The sequence below is a fragment of the Pleurodeles waltl genome, chromosome 7, assembly GCF_031143425.1.
Source record: "Pleurodeles waltl isolate 20211129_DDA chromosome 7, aPleWal1.hap1.20221129, whole genome shotgun sequence".
NCBI lineage: Eukaryota > Metazoa > Chordata > Amphibia > Caudata > Salamandridae > Pleurodeles > Pleurodeles waltl.
Genome location: NC_090446.1, coordinates 471,440,164 through 471,459,061, shown reverse-complemented (window position 1 = coordinate 471,459,061; position 18,898 = coordinate 471,440,164). Strand labels below are relative to the sequence as shown.

General features: G+C 40.7%; 1 protein-coding gene across 1 annotated transcript in view; it reads left to right on the top strand.

Annotated features, from left to right (window-relative positions):
• Positions 1–1,562: 1,562 nt before the first annotated feature.
• The window catches only part of LOC138304210 (uncharacterized), an 82,464-nt gene continuing 65,128 nt past the window's right edge, over positions 1,563–18,898 (top strand). Inside the window, exon 1 of the mRNA XM_069244077.1 lies at positions 1,563–1,697. The gene's annotated coding sequence lies outside the window, so the exon portion shown is untranslated. The remainder of the gene's footprint in view (positions 1,698–18,898) is intronic.

Here is an 18,898-nt window from a genome sequence, read left to right as displayed (position 1 = left end):
CCAACCTAAGGTATATAGGGAAGCCCCCTTGCCGTGCTCTGGTAATGAAATACGCCAAAGATAACCCTGAAGGTTCCCCTAAGGGAGAAATAACAAGCAGGTTCAACCTGCACCTACCACAGCGCGGTGTCGTTGAGGGTTGAGGGCCACAGTAATCAGAAACCTCGAGGGCTGATTCCAGATAAGCCCTCACGCGATTGTCAAACGCAGCGCGCAAAGCGCTGACGAACTGACAGACCGTGGTATGAAGCGCAAGTGCGCCCCTAGCGGTGAACAGACGTCATTGCACCACATGCTCGGGCTGCAGCCTACTGCGCATACAACAGGCAGAAAGCAAAGTATGTGAGGAAGTTTTTTGTTATGGTTGAACTTTGAACTTGCTGATTGTAATAAAGTGAAGAAAGGACTGCATAATTCAGATTTTATTACAAGACCGGAGTCTCCTATTATGCTTGTTTAAAGCATATTAATAACAGAATCGGCGACAGTTGAAATTGGTTTACAATAAAAAGTTCTAAAATAATTAAAAGGGGATAGGAAAGCTCACAAATTGACAAAATCGAAAATTAGCTGAAGGATAAAAAATAGAATACTACACTAAATCCAAACTAGTGAAGAAGGGGTTAAAAAATATAGTCTGGGCAGTGGACGTGGGCAAGGGGAGTGTAATAGGAACAAAGACACTCCCAGAACACCAAAAAAGGCTAACCAGGGCGGAACACGCCCCACAGACTTCGCCCGAAAGGGGAAGTCTAAATCCGGGAAAAACATGTGGAGGACTCTGTGTCAAACCGCCACGTAAACAAAGGCTGCCCCTTAAAGAAAACGAACAAAAAACACCGAGAAGGCGCGCTGCTGAAGCGCGATGTGAAGGCAGCCATTGGAGGTAAGCGCTTGACTGAGGCGCAAACCTCAGAACATGACAGACAAAAGAGAGACAAACGTTCTGGAAGAACGCTCAGCTCTCAAAATGATGAGCGAACAAGACGCTCGTGTTGCCAGACAGCACACCACAGAAACGAGCAGAAAACTGTAGAAACAAGACAATTAAACCACACAGAGTACAATAACAGTAATAATAAACGTATGTGGAAATGTATAACTTATCTTGACTGCGAGCAGCAAGAAAAGAGGGCTTGTTACTCGCAGTTAAGACAGTTATTAGGGTTACGGACTTTCTATTGGTTGTTTCTTTATGACTTCATATGTGACATCTTGTTTTATTGGTTCATGAGATATGTAGTTCTTGTTGTGATTTTTTTTTCTTGGCTGCTATTCAGATTAAAAAAAGAAAAGGAAGCATAATAGGAGCCTCCGGTTTTGTAATAAAATCCTCGCCTCCGGTCCTGATATAGAATCTGCAACTGTCACATCTGAACACTTCTCTCCTTCGCAGAAACCCAGCGTGAAAAGGCAAGCTGGATCCACTTTCTACCAAGAGAAGCGTAAGTGGAGCGTGGCCCATAAAATGAAGGAGCTATGCATATCAGCATCGTTGTGTGGGGTGTAGTAGTTTTGGTCCTCTTTTTTTAAGCAGTAGTGGTTGTACTTTGGAAACGCCCGTGAAACTGTTGAGAGGTTGCTGGAGTAACAGGAGGAACTGGAGCCAGAAGGAGGAGACGCTGCGAGAAGGGGATGCTGCAGGAGCCGATATGGAGGCTGAAGCGAGAGGGTTTTGGAGGAGCCAGTGGAGACAGGTAATGAAGTCAGTAGTGTAAAGCATGTAGAGAGTAACAAGAAGGTATTGTTATCCTAACGGCTCTGGTGTTGTTTATTTTAATGGTGGTCAGGGGTGTTTAGCGTTTGTTTAAAAAGTGAAACGTTCTTTAAGCCTTGATCCCCGGAGTTGCATTGATCAGCACTCCGTAAAAGCACTTTCCTCCAGACTAGTCCAAGACCTCAAAAACACTGTAGTCATTTGAACTTTGGCACTCATGTCCGGGAGAAAGTAAATTCGTTTATTTCCCGACCACAGACAGGTGTGTATCCTTGTGCTGTGTACTTCAAAATGCCAAAGCTATGCAACTTGCCTTTCTCCAGTGTACCGCAAGCAATGTACTGTTGACTATATAAATCTCATGTTGTAAGTCACTTTCAGACACTTGGAACTGTGTAACCCTGTGCCCTGATAGCGGCATAACACCTGCACTATTAAAAAGGTGCAGGCTCGATGTTACTTTGTGCTGTGTGTCCTATGCAACGTGCCATAGACTATGTACGTGGACTGTGAGACGTTGGCAAAGTGCAGGAGCTGGTCAACACTGTGCTGCGTTAAATGCGTAACGCCTGGACCAATGTAAATTGGTACCTTGTCCTTCTTACAAAGTCCCAGCTGTCAGTGCTCCAATCCAAAATCAAAACGCCTAGAGGCGTTAGAGTTGTGAAACATGGTGTGAATTATTAACAAAGCTCCTACAGCCACAAGGCTGTATAAAGTTGTTCTCCTGGAGCTCGAAAATGCTTAAATCTGTCAATTTAACATATTTTTTCTTCTGCATTCTGCTCTTCCCAGCCTTAAATCTTTAGCAGTGGTAGGCAAATTTAGGAAAAGCATTTCCTTTTCCCAGATGATATGTGTAATATCCTCCAATATCGAAATAAGGATGCCACATTGAATATCTTGTAGTAATCTTTATTATCAACACCCACAGCACTTCAGATGACAGCAACAGTACAGCCAGTAAGGAATGAACCCAACATTGTAACTCCCCAGCCTCTAAACCTAGAATCTAGAACCTAGAATGAAAAGCTAAGTACATTCCACATAAGGCCCACTTACCTCTAACACTGTTTATCCATATACCAAATAACACCATACATACACTAAATACTACACAACCCCCCCCCCCCCCCCATTTTCAAATAAAAACAAAGTACTGTATGGATCAGAATACATATACCTAAATAAAAAAATGTACATACAAATGAAGAAAATGTAGTCACATACAAGTATATACAATTTGTTTGGCTTCTTCACAATTCACCCACTAAATGTTTTTACTTCCTCTGGAGCACAGAAATCATTGCAGCCTCTAGTGATCGTTTGTGCTATATCTGGATAATTATCCTCTTGTACATAATCAAATTTATTATTAGAATTAGAACATTCCCATGTGTCTACATAGTCTCCTGCACTGTCGAGTTCAACCTCAATCTGCACTCCAGGGATCAACCCTGATCCAATCACCAATAATTACCATTGGCAGTATTTTTTTTTCTGCACTGCCACCAGTTCCTCCTCCTGCTAGCGCAAGACAACTCATACACCAGACATCACCATTGTCCAAAACAACTGGATTATTCATAAACGTTACCACTTTAGGTTCACTAAATTTACTCGCATCTTTTGGCTATTTTCCTCGCATTCTTTACATGTACCCATTGACCAACACACAATTTCACTTGTTTTGTTCCATGTCTGGAATCACAATATACCTGTTTTTAGTTGAGCATAGCAGTGCTGAAGCACTGCTTTTCCACCTGTTGTAATCTATTCTTTGGGCTTTAAACACGCCCATCACTTTCATTCGTTCCTAGGCTTGCCTTTCAACAATCCCTTGATGTAATTTATGTTTGTCCCATCTTGAAGCACTTTTGTTGTGCCTTGCAGAATTACCCTATTACATGGATTATTGCACAATTGCCAATATACTTGCAGGAGGACAAAGTACTTTTTTCATTTGTCTCTTCCCTTCGCGCTCCATGGTGGCCATGGCGCTTTGAGCATGAACTCGATCTGCTGTATTGGAGCACTCGTCACATTGTTCACACTGTTACCTAATCAGAGTCATTTACATTTTGCTCTTGTCTCTCCCCTTCGTGCTCTATGCCTTTAAAAAAAACTCTTCTTATTTGAAAAAGCTTTGCCTAAATAAAGATACAGGTGGGAGGGCCAATACTACGACATTCACTGCACTTTAGGAAACTCACCCCATAATGCTTTGCAAGCATTCTTTTTCAAAACATTTTGGCCCATAACTTAGCCTGTGGTAGTCCTAGGACAATGGGACAACCACCAAAATGCTCAGCAGAACACACTGTTTCTGTCTAGGTCATCTCTGGGAACCCAACACTAGGTTAGTGGGGACCCCAAAATAATAACGCCTCCCACCATTCGGTCTCTTTTTAAGCTCTCTCATGGCTGGAACTATTGCTTTACAGCTGAGAATAGTTCGTGATTTAGGGGCCTTGTTTAGAATATCATTGCAGTTGGCCTGCTAGCTCTGAAAATGTATAATGCACTACACTGTCTAAGGGCTCAATATATGGTTTCACTACATTACTTTCTGCCATTCTGTTTTCATGTGGTTGTGCTCTCTAGGGGCTAACTATATGGTTACATGACCATGTTTCTTTGCAATTCTATTTCTGTTGTGGTGTCCTCAAAGGCTGTTCTGAGCATTACAGTCAACATATTACAATATTTGAGGCACTTGGAAACTCACCTGTAGGAAAGTACCATCTTTCTTGGCATGTTACCCCCAATTTCTACCCGTTAGTATGTTTTGCCTGTCTCTCTGGGATCCTGCTGGTCAGAACTTCAGTGCTTATGCTCTCTCTGCTTCCAAATTAGTCACTACAGTTTAGTGACTTTATTTACCAATTCCAATTGGCACACTGGACCCCCTCTCCGTATAAGTCCCTAGTATATGGTACCTAAGTACTCAGGGCTCCAACTCAAGTAGATAGATGCAAGACCTATTGCATTGCAAATGAATGTTTCTTTTGAGATTATATAATGCACCTCCTCACCTAATTGACATCACATTCCACCATTTCACTCCTCCTCATCTAACCAGGATTAACTTTAGAGCAGTGGTTCCAAACCTTTTTACTTCTGTGGACCCCCACTTTATCAATATTGGAACCCTGGGACCCCTTCCTCCCACGCACTTCCCCATGTTATTTCAATCCAGGTACCCCCACTGTGTCATTACTGAAAACTGGGTACCTAACCTGATAAAAGTTTTACATTTTCTAAGCATTCGCGGACCCCCTGAGGAGGTTTTGCGGACCCCCAGTGGTTCCCGGACCCCAGGTTGGGAACCACTGCTTTAGAGTGTGATATTCTGCCTCTCATCAATGCAAATGTGCTTTGCCTACATACCCATGGCAAGTTATTACGTACACAAACACCATTTTTTATTTCACATCCTTCCCAAGACAAATTGCTCTTTTTGGAGAGCTGCAAAATACCTATGATACGTCTGTTCATCCTTTCAACAACACTATTCCCACAAGTATGATAGCGCCTGGAGACCCTCACAGGTGAAGTAGCCATGCTACACAAATCCTGATTGATTGATGATAAAGAGCTGTAAACGTTTGCTTTACACCAGAAGCTTTTAAATACTCATTAGTTTCTGTTGATTTAAAGTGTACACCATTATCAGTGAAACTGGTTGCAGGGAATTGTTCCTAAACACCTCATCCATAAATGTGATCACAGTTTTGGTATTCACCTTATCCATGATACACTTCAAAACATCTTGAAAACATATCCACTAAAACCATAGTGTTCCCCGAAAGTACTGTCCTGGCAATTAATAGGTCCCAGGAGATCCAAAGCTACTTCAACCATGGCAACTTCAGACATCCTAAGGAACTCAGTAGAGGATTCAAAGTTTTTCTCTGTTTTGTCAGCCACTTCACATTTTGTATATGAGGTTACAAATCTGTCTATTCCATATCAATTCTTGGCCACCATCTTTGCTTGGTACGTGTGATTCCAGAATGCTGTTCAAGACACAGGTTATTCATTTTTCCTCGTACTCCATTAGTGGGATAATTTTCTCTCCCCATAAAATAAGAATCACTTACACACAATTCATCTCAGATTTCCTAAAATCACCTCAGTTCATGATTAAGACTCCTTTTGTCACTCCAACCATTCACAACTTTCTCTCTCACCTCTTTCAAAACTCCATCATTGTTTTTGCCTTCCAACCACTCATCCCGTCCAAAACTGCCTTTAAAAACATTTACTTGAGACATACTGGCAACTGAGAATTCATTCCATGGATCCCTGTCTATTTCCATTTGTGGTAACGCCATTCTACTCAAGAAATCTGCTGTGAAATTCTTTGCACCATGAACATACTGGATGTCATATCTAAAATCCTGTAATCACACAGATAATCTGGTTTCCTAGCAATCACTAAAAATAATCCATCTGTCATCAATAATTTTGCCAAAGGTTTAGGGTCACATCGTAATGTAAATTTCCTGCTTCATAAAAAAAAATCCTAAAATGCTCCAGTACTCGTACACATGCCAGGGTTTCACATTCTATAACGGAGTTCCTTCCTTCTGTAGGAGTAGGTGAGCATGACACAAAAACAGTCATTGCTACCCCCATCAAATTGGGTGAGGACGCCACCTAAACCCTTGCTCTGTTATTAGTGGTAACAATTGTGTTTGCCATAGGATCAAACATTTGTAAATTAGGTGCTTTGCAAATTGCAATCTTAATCTCATCAAAGGATTGTTACCAATTATCAGACCATTCGAAACACACATTGTTCTTTAACAAAGATCTCGTGGCAAGTTTTTTTTTCTGAAAAATGTCCTACAAATTTCTCTAAAAATTCTTCCAAACCCAAGAATTGACCTGAGGTCATCTTTGGATTTGGGCAAAGGTGCATCAGATATAGCCTTAACCAGTTTTTCCTTAGGTCTTATTCTGCTACAGCTGACCTTGCGCCCAAAGTAGGTGACTTTCTTCTCTGCAAGTTTACATTTTGAAAGTTCTGCCACTAACCCTTTTTTAAGCAGTAAACTTGACACCTTTATCAATATTTCATTATGTTCTTTCTTACTACCACCCACAGTCAGGTTGTCATCTTGAAAAAACACTACTTCTGCAGGGGTGTGGCATTTAATAAATTATCTACTTGTCTGTGAGACGGGTTGCTTCTTAAATCTACTTGTCATGTAAAAAAACTACTTGTCCCTTTGGTGCCATGTAGTGTGGCGACCAGTGGCGGCCCGTCCTTTAGGGCGGAGGGACCACGCCCCCCCACCCCATGAAGAGTGTCTGTCAGGCTGAACAAAGGTCAGCCTGACAGACAATCTTCATGTTCAGGTCAGGCAGCCAACTTTGCTGGGCTGAGGAGATCACAACCCCTATGGGCGTGACCTCCTCGGCCCAGCAAAGGTGCCTCGTGGCCCTCCCCTGGGTGACGAGGAAAGCGTCACCCATTGACACTCTCCCTGGGCGCTTCAGGTTTAAGCCCTGAAGTGCCCAGGGCGAGTGTCAATCAGTGACACTTCGTCACAGACGAGGCTGGGACTGCTCCCTAAGGTCAGCCAATGAGGGAAGACAGCAGTCCCAACCCTCCTGGGACCTGGAGGCTAAAGGTGTGTGTGTTATGTTTTACATTGAATGTTTGGTGCGCGGGTGCATGTTTGAGTGTTATGAGTGTTGTTAATGGATGTGCGTGCGTGTGTGTGTGAAAGAATTAATGTGTGTGATCTTGTAAAATGAATGTTTGGTGCGTGCGTGCATGTTTGAATGGAATCAGTGTTGTTAATGGATGAGCGTGCGTGCGTGTCTGTGTGTGAAAGAATGAGTCTGTGTGTGTGTGTGTGTGCCCCGCCCGCCCCCCTCCCAAAGCTGCCGGCCGCCACTGGTGGCAACAAATTATGGTAGCAATCTCTTTATGTAAGAGCTCTGACAATATTCTCTCCGATTATGACCAGGCTAATACTGTAGTAGGGATTTTTCAATCCCTACTGAAGCAATTTCCTTATTTTTACATCTTACCGCAGATCTACATACTGGGGCTAGAGGAAGCAGTAAGCACTAGTTCTAGGGCTGGAATGCCTTTAAGGCTGTGCAAACCTACTAACTTGCACGTTTTAAGGATTTTCACCAGCTCGTTTCTAATCTATTCCCATAGTGAGGAAGGTTGAAAATTTACTCCTGACGAGGGCAGAAGTAGATGTTTTTCCAGAGTCGGGAACAAAGTAGTTGGTGGGAAATTGAACTTGTAATTTCTTAATAGTTTTTTATTATAATTCTATTTCTCTCTCTATCCATCTATCAGCTGGCTTTACTGTGAGTGATAGCATTCTGCTCTTACACAAGGAGCATATTGGAACACAAAGTAGTTTTGTTCAGTGCTAGGAACTACTGTGGCAATGTGTGCTTTTTGAGACCCAACAACTTTTTTTGCTTTTTGCCAATGCGTGTTACAATCCAAGTAAAAACAAGACATTCCTTGACAAAACCAAAAGAGTGACAACCAATGTCGGATCGGTTTGCCTTGCCAGTGCTTGTTTATTTACATGTTTCCCATATTATTGTTGAAAATGGTTAAACTGATTTTCCATAATGAATATTTTTGGGAAATACTAGCATGCATCACGCAGATTTTATTAAATGTTGCTTCCAAGAAATAGTACCTAAAATTTCACAACAATTTAGAAAAATATATTTTTCCTACTTGCATTTTTTTGAACATTTTATTTTGAAAGCAAAGAGTCATCAATCTTGCCAAAAAGGGTCTGCAAACATTTGCATCTTATCAGAGAGCATTCTGAGAGCATTATATGTAGCCTCATATTGTTAAACTTTTCAAACGTGTGTACACGTTTCTTTTCCTTTTTTTTTTTTTTCTTTTTTTTTCCTGGAACCAGTGTCAATAGTACAGTGTGACCTTACAGCTTTTATTTACAGTGGTCACTCTAATAATAATGGTTTTGCATTAACTAATCATAAATACAAGTTAGAACAGTATTAACATATGGGCACAAATATTACCTCAACTGCAGACAGTTCCCTTTCATATAAACTGGTAGCCAAAGGGTTTGTGCGGCAGGGCGTTGGGCCTACTTGACCCAAGAACAAAATAAACATGAAAACGTGTTGTCCTTGACCCCAAACAATATGTCCTGGGCATCGTGCTATAGGAATTCTACACCCCTGCTTTTGGCATATCACCAAATAGCTCTGTCATAAGTTTCCGGAACACTTTAGATGTGGAACCCCGGCCAAAAGTCATACGTTGGAACAATACATAAACAAGATGGTGGCACGCTGGGTCATGAAATTCCTCTCATGGAGTCACTGCGCTCATCGTAGAGCGCACAATGCAGAAAAGGAAGATGATGCTCTAACAGAGCCGTTGGATTCCGCATCTGGCATGCAATAACAGAAGAAAGAGGTAGCTGCTGCTCGCACAATAAGTTCAAATGAAAGCACTGCCTCTCAGAGTAACGGATAGTATAAGGTGCAGCACAGACATTGCAGTAAAATTATTCACCTAATTGTTGGCACTTCACCAGGTAGGTGATCACAACTGCATTCCTGAGAACTTGCAGAAGAGTGTCCTTTATGTATTTCTTCCAATAAAATCCTGTAGACTCGGGAACATCCAACTCCAAAAGACTCTCCAGTGTGGGTTCAGGGGGTTGATAAAAGCTCCTCCTCATTGCCAAAATTATGTAGTATCTTCCAGTATCGAAATAAGGATGATGCATTGAAAATCTTGTAGGAATCTTCTTTATTATCAACCCCCACTGCACTTCAGATGGCAGTAACAGTACAACCAGGCAGGAATGACCTAATTACTTTAACTTCCCAGCATATACACCTAGAATCTAGAACCTAGAATTAAAAGCTAGGTACATTACACACCACATAAGGCCCACTTATCTCTAACACATATATATATATATATATATATATATATATATATATAGTAGCACTACTCATACTTACACTAAATACTACAGTGTGTAACTCTAATTTTGGGTTTCATTCAACGAGTATCCTATAGGTGACTTAGAGGTGTGGACGGATGTTCTTGACTAGATATGACTGGGATCTCTGGAGAGGGAGGATCAATACAGTGTGAGTTTCTAACAGTGCCTTTCAGTGGGTCAGAAAATATGTTCTGACATAACCCTCATGTAATCCTTCGCTTTTCTACAGAATGAATAGAGCGATGTTCATGTATGTGCAAATTGTAATTACGATTCTGTGGGAAGTGTTTGAAGGCGATCAGTACCAGCCCGGGTGCTGGTGTTTGGCATGTGTGGCCATCAACATTGGTGACCAGGGGAGGCCCTGCACACATTGCAGCCTGTTTGTGCAGGGAGTGGTTTTATGTCATGGGCAGTCTGGGGCCAGGAGGGTAAAATTTATTTTAATTGATGTTCTGTGAGGGAGCAATTGTGGGTTGAATTTGCTTTTTGCTCCTCAACAGTGAGTTTTATATTTGGAGCTTGTGATTCGCATGGTCTGGCTGAGTTTTAAGGGGGTGTTGGGCTATGTGAAAAAGTGTTTGAAAACCTGGACATGGTCCTCCTACACAGGAAGCAAGCAAGCAGAGTGTGCAAGATGTGGGCTTCACTCAAAGAAGCGTAGGCAGCTCATTTCCTGTGTTTGTGTGGCCTTCAGTTTGATCTTTCTCATTGTCCTTGCGTTTTATCAGGTTTTAACATGGTTGTATATCAGATCTTGGTTGGACTCTCTGACTGCAGCGACATCAGCATAATACACAATCTGCATGTAGCAGACCAGAACATATCCTGACCTGCTTTTTATGTAAGTCGAAATCAAGCTCTATATCTCCAGCCATTTTATACCACTATTACAGCTTGATGATTGAAGGCTATCTTTGTTCTGCTGCTTTCAAACATGATCCTCAATTCAAACCTACCACCCCCACCAACCACCGGACATAAGTCTAAAGAAATATCAGAGGTTTTTCAAGCCCCATATTCTCTTCCGTAGTCCTGCATGCACCCTCCATATGAGGGGGTAGATAGTATGTATTTATTTCCCTGGATGGTCGCTCTATGAAATAACTGCACTTAGGCCTACAGGACAGCTCTTAAGGATATTGTTGGGCAGCTTACACTTACGTGTGGGATTGTGGGAACAAGCTGAAAGTTGGGGGAGATGATGTGTTATGTTGAGAACATCCCATGGCAAGAGTTATCACATTGTCATTCAGGGGAAGGGGGAGTGTAGTATCTTCCAGTTGATAGTTGACAAACAGTGGTAGGATCATTCTAGAATGCTGGATGACAAAGGATCCTTTGTAGTTAGTTATGTTCAAGGCTAGTGTGACAAGTAACCCTACAGCATTGAGCTAAAATTCTCCATGTCATTCTTCTTATGTTATACTAGCAACACGCTTGAATGATTGTCACCTCAACATAGGTGCAGTGTTGAGTAGTCATGTTAATGATTGTTTGCACAACATGTGCATTGGAAACTGCTCATTGTTGCATTGATTGGTATTTATGAACATTCGTGGCATGGTTTCTACTTGGTGGGTAAGTGGATGTTGGATGTGGAATCAATATATGTCATAATAGGATGTGGAATGTTGCTGTGGGTATTTTTCGGAAGGTGGTGAAATGTTGGGAGGCTTTTCCTCCATGTGCTCCTGCTGGATGATGTATTTACTCTGCTCATCTTGTGAGCCTGTTTATTTATTGAATTAAAATGCCTTAAGCGACCAATACAATTTTGGCGACGAGCTGTGGGAAAACCATATTACTTGAACAGGGCCCACCAAGATACTACATAGTTTTTGCAGAACTGAGGCACGAAAATAACAAAATATACTACAGAAGAATGTGTGCAACAGCTCTCATGCCTCCTGCCCTCACAATGGAATTTTGAGTGTGTGCACAAGCGCACAGACTGTTGTGCGCGAGCGCTCTTGGGAGGCAAAGTCTTTGATCTTGCGTGTATGTGCTTGCACAGCAGCACCAGCCTGTGTATCACAGGACACCCTTGGAGATGGATCACGCTAACGTGTGTATAAGGGCAACATGCAGTCTCAATGAAAAGAGAGAGCGCTAACTGGACTGGCAAAGGGAAATTTTCATATGGAAACTAAATGTGAATTATGGCTCGTGGGAGTTATTGATGTCACACGATGCGGATTTCTGTTTCTGTTATCTGGGCACACGTTTCAAAAAGTGTGAACATACAGGATTTGAGGTACAAAATTCTGACTTTTACTACAATAACATTAAAAAAGGTTTTGCTTTCTAGTCTCTCCATTTTTCTCTAGTTTTACTTCACAATAAGGCGAACTCGGGTATCGTAAACCAACCAGAGTTATGTCTACAGACTCCAGGCAAACATGTAATGAAGTGGAAAAATTGGCAAATGTATTTTTGAGAATGACTTAATTGCTATTGATGGCAAAAAACTGATTCTGAACGGTATTATTGTTTTGACTTTTAGACAACGCTGGCCAGGAAAGGTTGTAAATCTACCATAGGTAGAACCTTCGCCTGGATAGTTTGTGCCATTGAATGAAAATGAAGAAGCGATAAAAAGAACAGAAAAGCAGTTTACCAAAGAACCAAGTGTAATGGTAGAAAGACATGGGTTTTTCATGAGAAAACAGCATGAACATGAAAGCATTGAGGAGTACATTACTAGATTACGTATTGTTGCTGCTTTGTGTGAATTTAGGGACATGGTTGATACATATTTACAAGATCAATTTGTATTCACTGCCATTCAAAGAAAATACAGGAGAGACTTTTGGCATGTACAAATCCTAGGCTAAATGAAGTTATTGACATAGCCAAAGGGATTGAGAGGTTGTTAATGTCTTCTAGAATAATATCCTCTGAGAGTTCACACTACCATTCGGTTTGTGCTGTACAGGAACAGAGAAATGTTGAGAAAAGTGTTGAATCCTCGGTTGCTGTCCACTCTAAGAGAAGCATAATGCGTTATAGGCGGGGTTCTAAGTCTCATTTAGGAAACTATTCAGGATGTCCTTGAAATGCTAATATATTGGATATTTTGGGGTGGTTTGTAGAAATGGTAGAATATCTAGTAATGTGAAAGTGAATTCAGTTGAGGGTTTGAATGAAGAAATGTGTGCAAATATTATAACGGTTGATCCAAAACTAGTCAAGTTCAAGGGACCACAAAGTATAGTACATATTGGTAGTGTGGAATTCCATATTATGGCAGATTAAGGGTCACCAATAACCATTTTAACTGATCAAACATTCTGTATATTTCAGTGGAGAAATGTAAAGCTATTGGACTCAGATGTTAACTCAAAAGCATTTGTTGAATTTGACATTAATATGTTAGGAAATTTTAATGATATGCTAGAATTTAAAGGACGTATTATAAAAACGAACACCTGTGGCTGAGAGAGGAAGAGACATAGTGGGATGACAAGTTCTTGTAAACGTTGTATTATGCTTAAACCATGTTCCTCTGAACCCATTGTGTTGGGTGACATGTCTATTCTAAATGTCGAAGAAGGGGATAGAGGTTTTGATGTGGGGGAGGCCTTAGAAAGGCTTAAAGTATTTGCTGCACATAATGGGTGTATAAAGGGTTTTGAGCATCCTATCAAGTTGAAAGAAAACTGCATACTAGTCACCCACAAAGCTCAACATGTACCATTGTCAGTTAGAAAGGAGCTGAAAGAACTGCTGAAAATGTTATGTAGGGGTGGTATTATTGATCGCACTGACTCATCTGAGTGTGTTTCAGCAGTGGTCATTACAAAGAAAATCAGGAGAAATTTGACTTTTTGTGGATTTTGGGTAATTGAACAGAAAAATCATAATGGATTGTTATTGCATTCCCAAAATAAAGGAAATGTTGGCTGCTATGAGTGGTTCTGCATTATTTTCAATAATTGATTTGAAATCTGCATACCACCAAGTTAGATTGTCTGTCTGAAATTTCTAATGATTTCACCACGTTTGTGATACCTTTTGCCGCTTACAGATACTTGCTACTACCTTTTGGCTTGACATCAGCTGCCAATGTTTTCCAAAAGTTAATGGACCATCTTTTTGATGGCATACATGGGGTCCCGTGCTTTTCAGGACAACATGATTCATGCCAAAACAGTGGAGGAACATAATAACATTTTAAACACAGTTTGGAAATTCTTAAAAGCAGAGATATGACCATTAGCAAAACAAAATGCAGATGACTTAAAAGTTGAGTATTTGGGACATACAGTGTCCACTTTAAGAATTGCACCTAAAAATGATCTGGTAAAAGCCATCAGGTCTTACTGAAGAGCTATCACTACACTGTTGGAATTTGTTTACGTTTCGGAAGAAAGGAAACCTTGTTCATGGTCAGTGCATCAGGCCTTGAAAAATGTACTTGACAACTTAGTATTTCGAGTCATTTTTTTTTTTTATCAGGTCAAGCTATTTTTAGGTCCTCCTCGCCCCTTCTGGAGAGTTGACAATGAACAGGTGTTCCGTTCAGTCTGAAAGTAAAGGAGCAATAAAGAACCCTTCAACTCTTATGTTGTCCCATTTGCTCTATGTTGAGAGACTGAGGTCAAAAGTCAGTTTGTCTTGCAGTTAAGAAGGGAAATTTCTGCAGAGTTCCATGATTTTGTAAGACGAACTTCTTTGACCTGCTGTAAAAAGTTATTTATATGTTGTTTAATAGGAAAACACTGACACCATACAGCTTTTAATTTCACAGTAAATCAATCATACAAACATTTCAAAACATTTCAGTAGTTATGAAAGCCCATTTGTTTTGTACTTACGTGTGATGAAAAAAATAATTTAAACGGACGAAAACAAATCAGAACTCTTTACCTAATGATGTGTAAAAGATAAATATGTTTTCTGAAACCCAATTTTCACAGATTGTTGTTAATACTGTATATAGTTTCATCAGTAAAGCTGCAAGTTAGTGGGAAGGTTTTTGGACATTTTTGGAAAATTAACTGTCTGTAAATGACAGTATGCTACCACATCATGCTTTAGTAATATATTTATTAAAAGTGAGTGTTTGAACATAAACAGAAAAACATTCCTGCCTTGATGGCAATGCTATCAGTAAACTAAGAGGCAAGTAATGGATAATTTGTCCCCTATATGTGGGCTAGATTGTTATTATACTTACAGCAAACATTTTGTCTATTTAATCAAACAAAAGTTTTTTTGTGTTGAAAAATGCTGAGCTCACATATTTGAAGGTGCACTCGTATGTGAAAATAAAGAAAAAGGTGACTCTGTAAACTAATTGACTAGGATCACACAATTTGAGACCCGCTTACGGGTCAAGTACATTACAGTTAGGTTGAGTAGATCATTCAAGTTACTCGACCTGCAGGTCTAGTAATATGTTTATAATTTTTCGAGGCCTGGTGCATGCTGTGAGGTTCTCGGTTGTGCTGCTGGAGTTGTGAAGGCTGAATAATGATTTCTGTGTGTCAGAAAGAGACATAATGGGCCTGCAGAGTTAGACCAAGTTCAACTGTCATCAGTGGAAAGCATGATTGTTAAATCAAGAAAGCTGTGGAATGCACTGGCCTTTCTGCATAATGAAGCTTGTGGACAACAACATTCTATTCTGAGGCATGGGCCCTCACTCACATCTTCCATGACAGAGTGCCGGGGACTGACCATGCTGGTGAGCCATCTTCAGAGAAGGAGATGTGACTTTTGTGTGGCATGGTGCTTGTGCATTGTTTTGCTGTGAACAGAAGTATTCATTGTTCCACATATGCATGTTTGACTTTAAAGAAGGGAAAACGTTCCTTCTTTTCCTATTCCGCATTTCTTAACTAACGGGTCTTTGGGTTCAATAGCTGTCTCTTTTACAAGAATGTTTTATTGGTGAGGTCAACGAATAAGGAAAGGTGAGGAAATTTGGCAAGTAAGTGTGTTGAAGACTACTGGAAACAAAGAACTCTCTATATCAAATCAAATTAGTTTTATTTGACAAAGATTGTCATAAAAGCATACATACCTAAAACAAGAGCAATACATTATTCACGAACGAAACGCAAAAAAAAAAAAGCATTTAGGACTCGAGTAGAATACATGGCGATAGGACCATATAAAACTGTAAAATACAGGGTTTTGTAGTTCAGTGCTATTCTAAAGATATATTCTGTTCAAAATAAAATAATAAAAGCACGGAAATAAGACAGTAATAAAATATTTGAAATCACCCAACTAATCTTATATGGCTGTAGATATGGAATTGACCTCTCAGTCATTAATAGAATGTATTAAATTCCTGTCTAACAATTGCCCAAACAAATTTAGACTTGATGTTACAAATGTAGGTTTTTGGGAAAGACTGTAAGAACACATAAGCTGGTCGACATTATATCAAGTCCATAGATCTCAATAATGGCAGCAGAAATGACTTTCTGGGCAAATTATACAATGAACAAAAAAGAACTGTATGGAAAGAATTTTGCTCAGTAACCATTGCGTACAGGCGTTTAGCCATAGGCCTCGACCAGCCATAAACCTGGTTAAAACAAATCTATGCTGTTCATTGCTCACCTCCTTTTGGTATAGTTGCATGCCAGGTGAGGTTAAGATCAACTGTTTTTTAAGAACACTTGGCTTAAGCAGTTCAGCAGATAGATTTAGTTCTTCTAAATGTAACAAGCAATCTTTTTTCAGGTTTTTTCGTGTGACTGCTCATAATGTTTCTGGTTTATAGTAATAGTCTGTATGTCCTATATCACTCAAAGTTTTTTACGTACCCCAACCATTGTACTCTTCCTACATGAGAGGACCTAAGACAGTCCCCTATAATCTCTTGGTTCAGCTTGATATACTCAGAAGTCCATATCTTGTGCCATAGCAGAATCAGTTGAGTTTGAACTAGGTTTGAAATGAGCGGGACCCCTAATTCCGAGTGGCCTACATGTGATGGACTACTCCGTGGGAGAAAAAGAAGATATTTCAAGAAGGCATTCTCTATCAGCTGCAGGGAGTCATGATTTAAATTCACCCAAAGGCCAGCCTCATACATGGCTGTTGACAAACATTTGGCCTTATACACTGTTAGTATCTCCCTAGGGGTTTCTTACCAGCCTTGCAAGTAAAGTTGTGCAAGGCTGCAACAGTTTTCTGAAAGTGTAGCCCTCTGGTTCTAATTGCCATCCACATTTTTGCCTTTTACGGTGAACATGATCCCCAGGTAGGAAAAGGCTGTGAAGTAACCAATTCTAGTATCCTTTATCATGAGGCTAGGGGTTTTCGGCAATGCTTTCCCACACTTCATAGCAAATGTCTTGCTTTTATTAACTAATAGCCCCAGTTCTTCCATATAGGATACAAAGCATGTTAGTAGCTGTTGAAGTGCCAGGCGGGGTTCGTGCCATAAGAATAGCATCATCTGCATATAAAAGGGTGGGGATGGGCTGGGACGGGCTGGGACCCTATTTGAGGGAGGGTGTTAAAATTAGCAGATAATACATTACCCAGACTATTAATGTATAAGAAAAAGAGGAAGGGTACCAAAACACAACCCTGCCTTACACCCTCTCAATACTAAAAGGCTGGGTACATTCACCCATTAGACAATATCGCACTCTGGCTCTGCATTCATGATATGTTTCCCTGAGAAATTGTATGATCAGTTGGTCCACCCCCATGTTCCCCATGATTACCCACAATTTACTGTGGATTATGCAGTCAAAGGCAGCAGTTAAATCAACAAAGACCAAGTACAATCTCCCTTATTTAATAGTGGTGTATTTCTTGATCAGCATGCTTAGATGCAGACTTTGTTCCACTGCTTATACTCCCTCCAGGAACCCATACTGTAAGTCCGATAAAACATTCTTCTCCTGGGCTCATTCTTGCAGTTTGTTCAAGATAACGCGACCTGCCACTTTCAGCATCAAATCTAGGCGAGAGATAGGACGATAACAAGTGGTTCTCTGTTTATCCCCTTTTTTGAAAATTGGGACAATAATTGATTCTCTCCAAGACTTCAGTAGGCCAACTTGACAACATGCATTTAGGACTTGAGTAAGCAGTGGCCCCCAGAGGGTTGTTTTGACTTTAAACATGTCCACAGGGATGAAATATGGACCCGGTGCCTAGACGGCTTTTTCATCGTGTTTAGGACAACAATGATCTCATCCAAGTTAAATGCAAGCTTGATGGGGAAAATAACGGGGGCAAAAGAGTCGCGGTCGGTCGCATCGTCTACTGTCAGCCTTAGCCTGTTGGTACGCTTAAAATAAATGATCGAGAAGTGATTAATCCTGTCTCCTTCGCTAATGGCTATTTCAAGGTGTGGTCCGGTGTCAGACTGAAGATAGGGCGAATTGATTACCCGCCAAAATGCTGCAGGCTCCTTACTAGTGTTCGCTTCATGTTATTTGTCTCGTAGTTTTTTTTTGTTTTTTTTAGTTTTTTTTTTATACTGCTTTTCTCTGCATTAAAACATACTTCTAGTTTTTCCTAGCAGCCCTGACTTCATTTACACATCGTGGCCGTTTGTGTAGGACTAATTTCAGCATACTATGGTCCTTGGTGCAAGGTTCATCAAACCACCCTCTCACCTTGTTGTTGCTGCTGTCGCTAATCCCGCCTTGACGTCCCCAGCAATGTTTTGAAGACCTTGGGGTCAGAACCCGGGTCTAAACAACTTTCCAAAGCCTGTGTACATCCACAAATCAACTTTTTTAGAAACTCTTGGGGCTCAATCTTTGACCAGCGCAGGGTATACCCATTAAGCCTGTTAATGTCCATGACACCCACTGTGCAATAGCTCGGGAGTGGCGCTTGGGATAAAAAAAAATCCCTTGATGCCACATCCAAATCGATGTTCAGAGGGTAGTGATCGCTGCATGCAATTGTGTGGGTGATAAAGTTTCCAACCCTTGCGACGTGTCTATTTGTGACCAATATGTAATCTATCACTGAGTTTTTTTTCTTTGGCTGTTGAATGTAGTTGCAAATGGGATTAGAGGGCAGCAAATCTCATTACAGAATGCAAGGTCAGTACTGAATATAAATTCATTCAATAGCTCCCTACAGATGGAATGTGTAAAGTGGTAGTACCCAGCATTCCCCCTTTCACTTAGACTGCAGATCTTCTCTGAGCCCCTAGTGCAAACTTCAGTATTAACGTTCCCTCCCCCCCCCCATA